Consider the following 14,216-nt stretch of genomic DNA (forward strand, 5'->3'; position numbering starts at 1 on the left):
CCAACTTTTTGAGTGAAAATCTTTCATTTATAGGCAGAAAATGAGCTGACTTGGTAAGTCTATCCACTATAACCCAAATGGCATCATGATTAGCCCTTGTCCTTGGTAATCCAACTATGAAATCCATGGCAATATGTTCCCATTTCCACTCTGGAATCTCTAATGGCTGTAGCAATCCACTTGGTCTTTGATGTTCGGCTTTAACTCTCTGACATGTATAACCTCTGCTAACCCATTCTGCAATTTTCCTCTTCATATCTGGCCACCAATAATTCTCTTTTAAATCTCTGTACATCTTGGTACTTCCTGGATGGATTGAATACCTTGAATTATGAGCTTCCTGCAAAATTTCATATTTCAGCTCCGTCACCGGTGGAATCCAAATTCTTGAAGAAAACCTAAGAATACCTTGATCATCCTTCTACGTGCACAATTCGTCACCTACCAAACGATTTATATCTTGATCCATTACATCTTCCTGACACTTCTTTATTTTCTCTAGCAACTCCGGCTGAAAAGTGATACTGTACAATTTTGCTTCATTAGGCCTGCAAACTTTAATCTCAAATTCCAGTTTCTGAAATTCCTTATATATCTCTTCAGGTACTGATAACACATTTAACTTTTCCTTCCGACTTAACGCGTCTGCTACAATGTTCGCTTTACCGGGATGATAATTAATCGAGCAGTCATAATCCTTGATCAATTCTAACCATCTCCTATGCCTCATATTAAGTTCCTTCTGTTTGAATATGTACTTTAAGCTTTTGTGATCCATGAAAATCTCGCACTTTTCTCCATACAGATAATGTCTCCAAATTTTCAAAGCAAAAACTATGGCTGCTAGCTCCAAATCATGAGTAGGATATTTCTGTTCATGTGGTTTCAATTGCCTTGACGCATACGCAATCACCTTATCGTGCTGCATTAGAACACATCCTAGTCCTTTGTGAGAAGCATCGCTATAAATTACGAAATTCCCTTGATCGTCTGGAAGTGACAAAACAGGTGCTGTGATTAATCGTTGCTTTAGTTTCTGAAAACTTTCTTCGCACTTGTCATTCCATATAAACTTTTCATTCTTCCATGAGCTTTGTCAATGGTGTTGCAATCCTTGAAAATTTATGAACGAATCGACGATAATATCAGGTTAATCCCAAGAAACTTCTTACCTCGGTGGGTGTTCTCGGTCTTTCTCAATTTATAATTGCCTCGATCTTTGCTGGGTCCACTTTGATCCCTTCATTACTGACTATGTGTCCTAAGAACTGAACTTCCTGTAGCCAAAACTCACATTTCGAGAATTTAACATATAATTTCTTTTTCCTTAAAATCTTCAAAGCTGTTCTCAAATGTTCCGCATGATCCTCTTCCGTTTTTGAATAAATTAAAATATCGTCTATAAACACAATAACGACTTATCCAAATACTCCTTGAAAATTCTATTCATTAGATCCATAAACGCTGTCGGGGCATTAGTCAATACAAAAGACATTACTAAAAATTCGTAATGTCCATACCTTGTTCTGAAAGCTGTCTTCGGTATATCTTCTGGCTTAATCTTCAGTTGATGATATCCCGATCTTAAATCAATCTTGGAGAAGTACTTGGCTCCCTTCAGTTGATCAAACAAATCATGAATTCTGGGTAACGGGTACGTGTTCTTGATTGTAAGCTTGTTGAGATCCCTATAGTCGATGCACAGTCTCATGCTTCCGTCTTTCTTTTTGACAAACAATACAGGGGCTCCCCACGGGGACACACCGGGTCTGATTACTCCTTTCTCTAACAGCTCTTGTAATTGCTTCACTAGCTCTTTCAACTCAATAGGTGTCATCCTATACGGGGCCTTGGATACTGGTTCTGTTCCAGGTGCTAAGTCTATTGCAAACTCAATTTCTCTATCTGGAGGAAGTCCTGGTAACTCGTCGAGAAACACGTCTGGAAATTCATTCACTACTGGAATATCTTCAAGTTTTGCTGGCTCCTGACTCCTGTCAATCATATATGCCACGAAATGCTCGCATCCTTGTTGTAATAACTTCTTGGCTTGAATCATCGTTAAGAACTTCTTTACTTGTTTCTGACCCTTGAACGTTACTATTCTTTCGTCTGGTGTTTTCACCATTACCTTCTTATTTTGACAATCTATCTGGGCATCGTGCTTAGATAACCAATCCATTCATAAGATAACGTCAAATTTTCCTAACTTAAATGGTATCAAATCTACACAAAATTTACTACCAGAAATCTCAATCTCACAACTCCCACAAACTTGATTAACAGATACTCGTTCTTGATTTTCCAATTCCACAGTCATTATTTCATTTAAATACTCAACTGGACAATTTAACTTACTAACAAAATCTTGGGAAACAAATGATCGAGTTGCTCCGAGTCTATTAACACTTTGTCACATAAAGAATTCACATTAAGCGTACCTTCGACGACATCCGTATCCTGGATAGCATCCTTCACAGACATGTCAAAAACTCTAGCCCTTGGAGTCTCATTCACTGCTGGGGTAGATCCCATAATCCTCAATGCATTACTGACTGGGGCTGGTGTCTTGCAATCCCTGGCTATATATCCTTGTTTCCCACATTTAAAGCACATAAATCCAATGGCTGCAACCTTCACTGCTAGATTCCGGATAGGCTGATCCTTATTTGCTAGCTCTCTTGCTGGCTGATTTCGGCACTCCCTTGAATAGTGCCCTTTCTGATTGCACTTGTAACAAACTACATTCAACTTATTACAAACTCCCCCATGCTTCTTCCCACATACTTGACAATCTGGAAAAGTTAATCTCAACTGATTTGGCTGATTCGCATTAACTGGACGGTTGCTCTGGCTTCCGTCGCTTGCATTTTGTCTCCTGAGGTTAAAATTCCTCCCTGGCTGAAACTTGCCCTTCTTAAAATTTGGAAACTTCCCTGGTTGTGACTGGCCTTCATTCCCTTCAAATTTCCTTTTCTTGCTTTCCTTTCCCTTCTGTGACATCTCACTCTTTGTCTCTGCGATCATAGCCTTCTGTACCACTCCTGCATAGGTATCCAATTCAAAAATAGCTACCTTCCCTCTGATCCATGGTTTCAAACCTTGCTGGAATCTTTTAGCTTTCTTCCTGCCAGTATCCACATACGACGGCACATACCTTGACAATTCCTCAAACTTACTCTCATAATCTACCACCGACATATTCCCTTGCTTTAATTCTAAAAACTACAGCTCCATCTGATCTTGGACAAATTGAGGAAAATACTTTTCTAAAAACAATTCCTTAAACCTCTCCCAAGTAATGACATCTGTACCTTCCAATGTCTTCACCATCTCCCACCAATAGGTGACCTCATTTTTCAAATAGTAACTTGCAAACTCAACCTTCTGTTCGTCCTTTACTTTTACTAAGGCAAATGCCTTCTCTATCTCCTTTAACCAAACATTTGCTTCAATCGGTTTTAAGGAACCCTTGAATTCTGGTGAGTTTACTGCCTGAAAAGTTTTAAAAATTACTTGGGGATTGGTCTGTCTTTGTTGTTGTTGTGCCAGGTGAACTGTATGTTGGGCCAAGATTTGAAGAATCTTGGCTATTGCTGGGTCTATGGGTCCTAGGTTTGCATTCTGGTTTGTATCATCTTGGTTGTTATTGTTGTTGGTTTCTTCATTCTGGGTGTTGGTGCGAGTATTTCTTCTAGGAGGCATTTTCTGTAAAGAATCAAACAACTTATTTAGATTTTAAACCAAATTCTTTGCGGAAAAGAAAAGTTTTATAAAACAAACAATATTTCTTTTTGAAAACAGTTATAACTAAGTAAATTGCATGCTTTTTTAAAGAATATAAACAGTTATGGAAAACAGGGTACATGGTATCACAGGGGTATAAATGGTGCAATAAATAAGGTAAAGTAAAACAGGTGTAGTAAAATGAATGACAATACTGGAAAGGAAAGGTGCTGATATATATAGATCAAAAGTTTTAGGTAGTACAAGCGTAAAGACGCTTCGGAAGTAAAAGTAAAAGGGTACAACAACCTACTCACTAGTCAACATAACTAGTCTATAAATACAACTCAAAAGTCTACTGATACACAATACACACTACTGTACATACTATATAACCATCACAATACTGCTCAGTATCTCTATCTTTGGATCTCTGACTCAACTCCAAGGAAACTCTGGTCCTGCCAGCCTCTCAAAGTCCTCCATCACCTCAGTAGCCCAGCCCATCAGTGCATCAGGGCCTCTTCCAGGTAGTGTAGCTCCATGTAGCCTAGCCTCAAGAACCCTCCGTGTCACATGAATCTCGTCTCGAAGCTCCCTCACACCACGATCAACATCAGTAGTCCTAATGATATGTTATAGCTCTCTGATCTGGGCAACAAGGAATCACGCTCCAATAGAACAGCCTCATATCGGTAGTAAGGAACTGGGGGCAATGTAGACTGGAATGGGGCACTCACAACTGAATGCCCAGTGGAATCTGAATCAGCTGGTGGGGGTCCTCTGATAGGTGGCCTCATGCCTGGGGGTGGAATGGCCTGTAATGGTACGGGCTATAACACAGGCGGAGGTAGAATAGCCAACATTGGTGGAACAACAGGACGTGGATCCAAAGACGGTACTCCAACTGAAGGCTCTGAGTGATCAGCTGATACGTGAATAAAAGAGTCGGCCATCGCTGCTATCTGAAATTATATCGCAATATAAGAATCTCGAACCATAACGCGAATTACACTAATACCTGTTATACCGAAGCACTCAACCTCTCGATGTTCTATCTTTCTATTCCTTACTTATAATCCTAACCCTCTACTCATTCCCGTCAACCTAGGCTTGTGTCAGTGACTTATAACCTGTAGCTCTGATACCAAACCTGTGGCGTCCTCCAAACCCGGGTTAGAAGTTTGGGGTCCACACACACACACCTTATTAATAACCTGCTTATAACAATGATAAAGATAATAATAATATGCAGTGACCCTACTTACCAACTACCACGGACCGCAACAGGTTAAAGTATGCACACAGGCCAAACACACCTACTTATATTACAAACGTTCAAATCCCAACTATTCCAAAATCAGAACTGAGTATTAAACATTATTAGAAACTTTTACAAACTCAAATTATCCCAAAAGAAGCCTACTAGCTTAGCTCGATCAACCTGAACCCCTAGCTCTCGCGCTAGACTGGGGATCCTCGGTACCAACCGGTTCCTTCTTAACTGGAAAAAAATATAAACAATATCACACAAATGAGCTAACTAGCTCAGCAAGTCACAATGACAAAACTGAGAATAATGATCATCAGGTAAATATGGTTATGATATCAAGTGAACAATGGATTATGATTTAGAATTGGATATTATATTTTCATTTTAAAAACCAAAGTTAGGCTACTGATCAGTCACGCAATAACCCCGAGCAAAGCACACAGCACTGCTCTAACTACTGGATCCAAGGCACACATTGGCCTAACTTGACCATTATATGGTCTGACCACGAATCTGGTCCATAATTTATAAAAACAATCCAATTCTACCATAATAACAGAATAAGCAGTAATAAACCATAAACAGGATCATTAACAACATTGGACGTTCAATAATGAAAATGGTTTCAATCCGTATAAGGATCAATATGGCATTTCCAAAGCTTGGTTGTTAGGTAGTACAAGAATTGGATAACAAAGGAATCAACATTTCAAGGTTCCAAGGATTTGGTCTTTCAAAGCATAAGATATAATGGTTTGAATGTGTAAGCAATTTGGTTTAGTGTGTAATATTTAGTTTGTATATATTTGTGGAGTAGTATCGTATATTTGAGGTTCGTCTTTGGGTTTACAACAATCGATGGTCTAAAAAGAATCAGGTTTACGACTCAAGATCAATAACTGGAATCAAGGTTTAGGGTTCAGTGCTTCAAAGCACTTGCAATGTAAAACAGTAATATCCATCTATACAATATCTCGAGAAAGTTCAAAACACTTGCCTGGTACTAGCTTATTATACTGCACTTGCTCTCAATCACCACTGTCTTACTCCTTGACTATCTGTTTCCCTTTCCTACGCCTTGCCTCTTCTGCTGACATATCATAAGAATCTATCAATATTTAACTCATACGATTCTATTCGACACATACTTCTATCTACCCTTCGTTTCACCCAAATCTGATTAACGGATTGAAAGTTATGCAATAAACAAGTAAACATCGAATATATAGGCTGACAGTCAACCAACAAGTCACATATAACACATAGCACGTCACATAATCAATAACATATCATTTATAAATAAATCTCGGGTCATAAACAAGCTTTCTGGTATTTAAAATGATATTTAAAACATTTTTCGGAATTAAAACGGGTCGTTGGATCAATTTCAAAGTAGTAAATAGAGTTCGGTTGGCCAATTCTGGCTTCAAAACAATTTCATAATAATTATCGAGCCTTGAAAACAATTTAAAATAGTATTTTAAAGCTCGAAACTATTTTTCGGAATTTTTAAATCATTTTTAAATAATTAAATCTAATTAATTAATTAATTAAAATCAATTAATAATTAATTATATCAATTAATCAATCAATTTTTGAATTAATTGACCAATTAATCAATTAAAAATTAACTAAAATTAATTAACTAATTAATTTAGATTTATTTTTGAATTAAAAATAATTTTCGGAATTAAAATAATAATTTTTGGAATTTTCAGAAATTAAAATCGAATTTTTATAATCTCAGGGACCTAACTGTTTCTTCCCCAAAAGATAAGGTACCAAACTGCAATTTTACAACCCCCGTCGCCGGAAAATACAGGGGTGGCCGGAGAACACGATTCCGGCACCCTCACCTCACCACAAGCTCCAGATCACATCTACAGACAACCAGGAACTTATTCATGCAATCAAATCATTCAAATAACCTCAGACTTGGCCGGAAATTGGCCAAGAACATCGCCGGTTTCCGGCGAACTTCGGAAATTTTCAAAACACAACTCCCTTCGATTCAGACATCCTCTGTTAACGAGCTATATACCAATCGATTGCAAATTTCATAAGGAACATAATCCACTATAAATCAACAGCTAATAACCCCTAAATGAAAAAGCCCCAAATTTCAATTGAAAACAGTCATACGGGTTATAAACCCTAATTTCAAAATTCGAAAATCAAACTCAATTTTGAACATGTTATTGAACTCCAAATCAGACGTATGACATATGAAAATCATCAGGAAAACAAGCTCTACAATATGCAATCATCAAATCATACAAACAATCATCCGAACAAAAATTCATATTTTTAATAAAAATAATTCGAAAATAAATAAATTTTCAGAAAATAAACCTTGATTTCTGCAGTGATTTGGAACACAGAATCTGATAGAACACCTTAAGACCTTTGGATTGAGTACTCGAGCTTTGAAAACAGAGATCAATAACACCTTCGTTTTGCTGTTTGATTCTTGGAAGATTATATGAATATAGGGTTTTTCTCTGGAAAATTATATAATTATCTGTCTGCAAATGATTTTGATACGGAATAAAATACGGTAAAAGGCTATTTATAATTACGGAAAATTAGTATCCCGTTGGATCATTCCGGATATAAAACGGTACGTTTATTTATAAAAACTGATCCAAACGGTATCGGTTTTCGGGAGAGTTATCCAAACCAGTACAATTTATACTGCGGTCTTGGTCTCAGCGCCTGGTTACATGTACTACGAGGTGATAATTAGGATAGTTTAATAAAAAGCTCCCATTTATCGAAAATACGGGTTTTATTGATTTACCGAAATGAATATTGTATCGAAACTGTTGCGTCCGCGTAGGACAAACCGTACGCCGGATCGAAAAAGTCGAAACATTGAATATGCTCGGAATATTACAATTAGGTTAGGAAGGAGTTCTCGGAAGAGTTTCGGGTTCCAAAAATGTAACAACGGATGACGTCGGTTGGTTCCCGTTTTTATAAAATAGATTTTAAATACTCGAAAAAAAGATTTTATAAATTTCATATGATCATTATAAATCCATAAATCAACACAAAAATAATTAGGAAGATATGACAATTATCTATATTTTATTTTGGACATATAAAAATTAAAATACTCAATTAATATTATTTTTAAATATCCAACACAGATAACACATACTTAACAATTAATTCACAGAATAGATACTAAACACATATAATAATTATTTATTAGCAAAATAATTATACGATATATCCTGGATATTACACATATTCTATGATTTAGAGGTCTAAAATGTCAAATTACTTCTGTGATCAGGGCCTGACTCTGTTCAGGCAGCCCACATTTATTCAATTTCGGAATTCGTTATTTATCCATTTTTAATGAGTCTTACCATTTTGGAAATATCTCAGAAGTATCTACAACTTTCATGTTTTATGATGTTTTATTTGACTTGATTATAATAGAGTAAATTAGTATTTTTTGGGGACTGATTGGTTTAAACTTTAAATTTTAATAGTGTATATGTAAGATATTTTGGGTGTGCAACTTTTGTTAATGGTTATGGGATGCCATGATTGATAATGACTTGTTCTGATGAAAAATTTATGATGACAAATGTGTGGATACTTGGCTTATATCTGGATATATACTAGCACGAAAAGTGCCTATGTGACAATGTGTTTTGCTTTAAAATTATACAGTGACTTACTTTTGTATTGGTATTGTGATAGCAACGATGTGTTTTATGGAAATACATGTTAGTATATGCCAATTTGAGATTGAGTTCTGTTGTTAATTATTAGAGTGTAATTTGAATATGTGTATAGTTACTAGTTTATGTGATATATATGCAAGGTGATTTATTTAAATGTTTACTCAAGTTGAATTGGTCATGCTAAATTATATAACTGTAAGTTCAAATATTATAAATTATTAAGTATACTTAATTATTTAGGTGCCGCAATTCTGGGCGGGTAATTTTCCTTAATTGTTTAGGTGCCGCAAGTCTGGGCGGGTACTTTTCTTACTTGTTAACTTTTATGTTGCTGCAAGTTGAGGTAGCTTTATTTTTGTTATAAGATTAAATTGTGGAATTGAAAAACAGGTGGATAGTCCTAATTACGAATACTTCATGCCAAAATTTTTTAAAATTCCCCCGTATCTATATCAATTTGACTTATTTGATTTCAATGATTTGAAAGCATGTTATGATGTTACATATAAGATATGTCTGGGTAAGAACATTGAAATGACTTGTTGGTTGTATTTGTGGTGTGGTTATTCAGGGTATTATCCATATTACAAATAGGTCATGCCGAATTTTCCGTATAAATATTATCATAAGTTACGCGTTCTCTTGTTAAATAATATTCTGAGTTGGTAGTAAGTTTTAAACTATAATGTGTGCTACTTGTTATGTGCTATATAATGTGCCATATGTATATATATATATATATCGTGAAAGGGTAGAAATAAGATAGTCATTTCAGAAGGATACTAAAGTAGTATCTTTTTGCTTATGATAGGATCGGGCATTAAGGGCGTGAGACCAAGAAAAATAAAAGAAAAAGGGAGAGTTGCATAGTGGTTCAGTAGTTACGGATGGTTCGAGACGAACATAACCAGATGTTGGGGATCAAGACTGAAGTTGGATAAGATTTCATATCAGACCGCAATAACCGCATTAGCGACATATCAAAGAATTAAGAATAGGAAATGGTGACGTCTTTAGAAAGCATCATGAGATATTTGTGTTATTGCGAGTGTGTATGATTGCTAAGGACCAAAGGCAAGTATCCCTATCATCACTTCTTGTTCAAGTGATATTTATTTTAAATCTTCTTATACAAGTATTGCTTTCCATATTCTCAGTTCGGAATAGATAAATGTTTTACATATCGCTGAATTATCATGCAAATACTCTTCTGCTATTCTATGTTCAGAGTAGCTAAGTGATTTTACTTATCAAATGAATGGATTCATAAATGTTTTGGGTTTTAAGAAAAATGAGTTGGTTTTGCGAGTATTCCTGCCCAAGTAAATGGGGGAATAAAATTATTTTGGGTGTCAATTATTATGACCCCTTTTCAATAAAAGGTTTTAAGATTGAATCAAATTGCGTAAGTGACTGGGATGGACGGTCCAGCGGAGGGCTATTTCTAAGTGTCAAATAAAATATTATGACACAATTTTTTCCACAGGCAGGTATATTGCCTTTTGTTTGAGTACTCGTGTTTTTGGGGTCATGTTTCTATGAATCATGACTCAGTGCTATCACACGGGCTGATCAGCATGTGATAGTACGTCCGTCGGAGAATGATCCCAATCTAAATTATCATATCATTTTTTATATTCATAGAATAAATGATTTATCAACTGTTTCTGTTTTGGATTAATGATGAAATGCAGATTTGATTCAGTTTCTGATTTTGTGGATACTTACTTTGTTGTTAAATATCAAAGGTGGTATTAATATAGATAATTGATGTTGACTTCAGTATGGGATGTTGTGAACATCAAAGTTTGTATTGATATCTAATTTGATATAACAACAAAATGAGTATTAATATCAAGAGTTCGGTTTCGATAAAGTTTATGATTCAATCCATAATCATTATTTCATGTTATTGTGGTTTACAATATTTCCATAAACACTATTTTACGAGTTTTATTCTCGTCAATATTCAAAGTATTGCTGAAGCATTTCGCTCAAAAATATCAAAATGGTTTTGAATACAATTAAGGAATCAATTATGGGGTTCCTCAACTAAAATTTTATGATTCAGCAATTATGATTTTAAATGTTCTGCACTATTGCAGATGTCGGTTTTATATCAAAATGACCATATATATATATTACAATGATCTTGCTGAGCATTTCTTCCTCTCATACTTGCCTGTTTTAAATTTAACCTCCAGTGAGGACTAGCTTGCGCTGTTCAACTGCGTAATTCGAGGAAGCAAAGAAGAAGCTTTTGGAAGGTGATTGTTCCAGGGTTTGTGGGCCAGTGTAAGTTTTATTGTGTAAAGCTGTTTATATTATATTGTATTATATTTTTGTTATTTTATTTGGACCTAGTATACTTCATTTCGAAGTTATACTAGTGGGTTTAGTTTTGAGTTGGAATTTATTGAAAAGAGTTTTAAAAGAAAGTGAAAAATTATTTATGGAATTTGGATATTTTGTTTCTAGAACTGTAACCTTAAAAGATCTTGGAGTAGTTTGGGGTCATAAATAATAATTATCTTCCACTAGCATTTATTTATTGATTTAACAGGTTAATTTGGATTGAGGTTTTATAGTAACGACCAAATCCTCTGACCCCGGATTTGGGGGCGTTACAGGTTGGTATCAGAGCTGAGGTTATAGTAAACTAGAAACGAGAGTATGTAGGAGTGTGTATAGCTATATGAGAACATTTGAGCTCATATCGAGTTCGTGTTGGACTATCGGATACAGTACCAACAATTAAGTTAAGATAAGGTAGATTCATTTGAGATAATTATGCTGAGCTGGATAGAACTCCGGGAAGCTGTAAACTTCTATGGTGGAATCTTTCAAGGCTACTATGATTTGACGACGAAGATTATCGATATCCATGGAACATGAAGAAGTGTCTAGAATCAGATGGCGAGTCAACAGAAGAGTTCAAATAGAAGATAAGTATTAAGACCTTGGCAATACCTTCTCTTTCTATAACTTCTTTTGATATCTCTCAAAAAGGGGTATCAGTTAGAGGATATATTCCCTAACACCCGTTTATTCATTTTATGCCAGAATTTTGTTCTCTGGATTTCATTTCCTTCAGAAATATCAGCTTTAAAATCTTTTTAGTTATATTCATTTAATTTTGAATTCCATTGATATTCTTTTATTCTGACTGAGATAAACAACCCTAACTATAGGGGACACAAGGTATACTTGTCTGTGTGATAGGACTTGGATGGGACGCGATCACTTGTGTGTGTTGTGACTACAAGAAGGTTAATAACCTTTAGTAGTGTCTTAATTTGGACACGCAATACCAAGTTCATTTGATCATATTGATCTCTCAGTTATTCTTTTATTTCAACAATACTTTTTCATAAATTCAGATCTTGGTCCTGTTATGATATAAAATTATGTTCTCTTTAAAATATCATGATTTTATCAAATAGTCGAAGGTATGCCAATCAAGTTAAGCTGAGTTATCCTGGTCAAGTCAAGGTAAGGCGTTGTAATAGAATTACCAACATCAACAGTGGATTGTAATGCGATTAAAATATCAGTGGCGTATAGCGAAGTCAATCTATTTCTCTATTTCTCTCTCTATCTATCTCTCTCTCTCTTTTTCTTTCTTTCTATCTTTCTTTCTATTCTTTTTTCTCGCAGTCAGTAAAAGTAATCAACACCATTAAACAGTATGTTCATGGCCTTCTTATCTTTCCTGACTTGTTCAATGTCTGGATCAGACCATTCATGCCTAGGTTTTGGAACTGATGGTTCATTCCCTGTAGAAGCTCTCATAGGGACATGAGGACCTCTTTCAGTGCAATCCACATAAGCTTCATCTTGAGATAGAAGATGTAGATGCATCTTCACCTTCCAGTGGTGATAGTTGTCTTTATCCAGAAATGGAATTTTACTCCAACATCCTTTTTGTTCATCTTGTTGATTGTTGCGATCTTTACACTCTTTGTACTTCAAGAGCTTGCTCTGATACCAATTGTTATTCCCTAACAATACAACAAGAATTACATAGGGGGGTTGAATGTAATTCTGGCTTCTTTTGAGATTTTAAAATTGTTCTGACTCAATATATATAACAGTGTTTGATTTGCAGTAATTCGGAATGAAAGAATAATAGAAATCAAAACACTAAGTAATAAAACACAAGCTTTAAAACTTTCTGATGGATTTGAAAGTATCCACCATATATATATATATATATCAGATTGAGAACTCTGTGATACTTTGAATATCACACAGCTGCTTTACAAGTGAACAAACAAACTACAGAGAAATTCTTAACAAATACAGCTTTATCTATCTCTCTGAAAAATGTGCTTGCTTAGTTAATTGTTCTACTTGATACACTTGGTTTATATATCACCAAGTTACATGACATTATGACAAGATAATAAAACAAAATAAATCTAGTCTAATATCATGCTACAACATTACTCTATCCAGCATATTTGAATATCTTCATATTTGCATGGAAATGGTAATGCATCTTTGTTCTCAAAATCCCACTTAATAGGTTGCCACATTCCTTTTGCAAACACCCGACGCATGTGACTGTGTTGCCACTATCAACAACTATTTTGAATATGATCATTCGTCAGGATTATGTTGAACATCTGTCGGGAATATGTTGATCATCCATCGGGAGCCTTGTAGATCATCCGTCGGGAGTCTATCTGTCACTTGACTCTATTTCACTTATACAGAATTACAAGACATCTCATATTTACAATTGGCCAACCTATTCTGCATATCATTCTAGTAGTCAACATGACTTAGAGAATCTTATAGAATCTACTAGACTAAAACATGTTGTTTGCAGAAATTTGTTACAGTACTTATTTGTTACATAAGCTACACTCTCGATGGATGTCAAATTATCATCCATCGGGACTATAAAGTTCATCCGTCGGGACTATATTAGAACATCTGTCGAGAGCTACAAAATTCACTAAGTTAAATCTACTAAGGTATTTTGTTTAACTTATCATCAAGTTCACAACATATTCCTAACACATGATTAATCTAAATAAAGCATGCATCATTAACTATTCTATACATACATTCATACATCAATATATAAAGTGCGGTATGTAAACGTGCTTGGTTATGGCCTTTTATCCTATGTGATCCTTTCAAGATAATGAAATGATCATGGTCAATCTATGGTGAATAATATAAATACAATTACAATTACAAGTCTTCATTCTTCTTGTCTCGATTGTTGTTTCTCCTCCTGGATCATGCCTCCTTGAAGTACATTACATTAAAACAACCTATACTAATATACTTACATAAGAAAACTTGAGTTACATTTAAGGTAAACGAATTATAAAGAATAAATGACATACAAATTGTATTTAGAAACCAAAACCATATATAAAAAACCATTAACTAAAAGGTCTTAAGGCCATAACCATACACCATGATATCACATGACACATAAAAAAACACTTATATTCTTAACATGGTATCACATATCATAGTTTAGACTATATAATCAA

Source organism: Apium graveolens, chromosome 2 (assembly GCF_009905375.1).
Source record: "Apium graveolens cultivar Ventura chromosome 2, ASM990537v1, whole genome shotgun sequence".
Classification (NCBI taxonomy): domain Eukaryota; kingdom Viridiplantae; phylum Streptophyta; class Magnoliopsida; order Apiales; family Apiaceae; genus Apium; species Apium graveolens.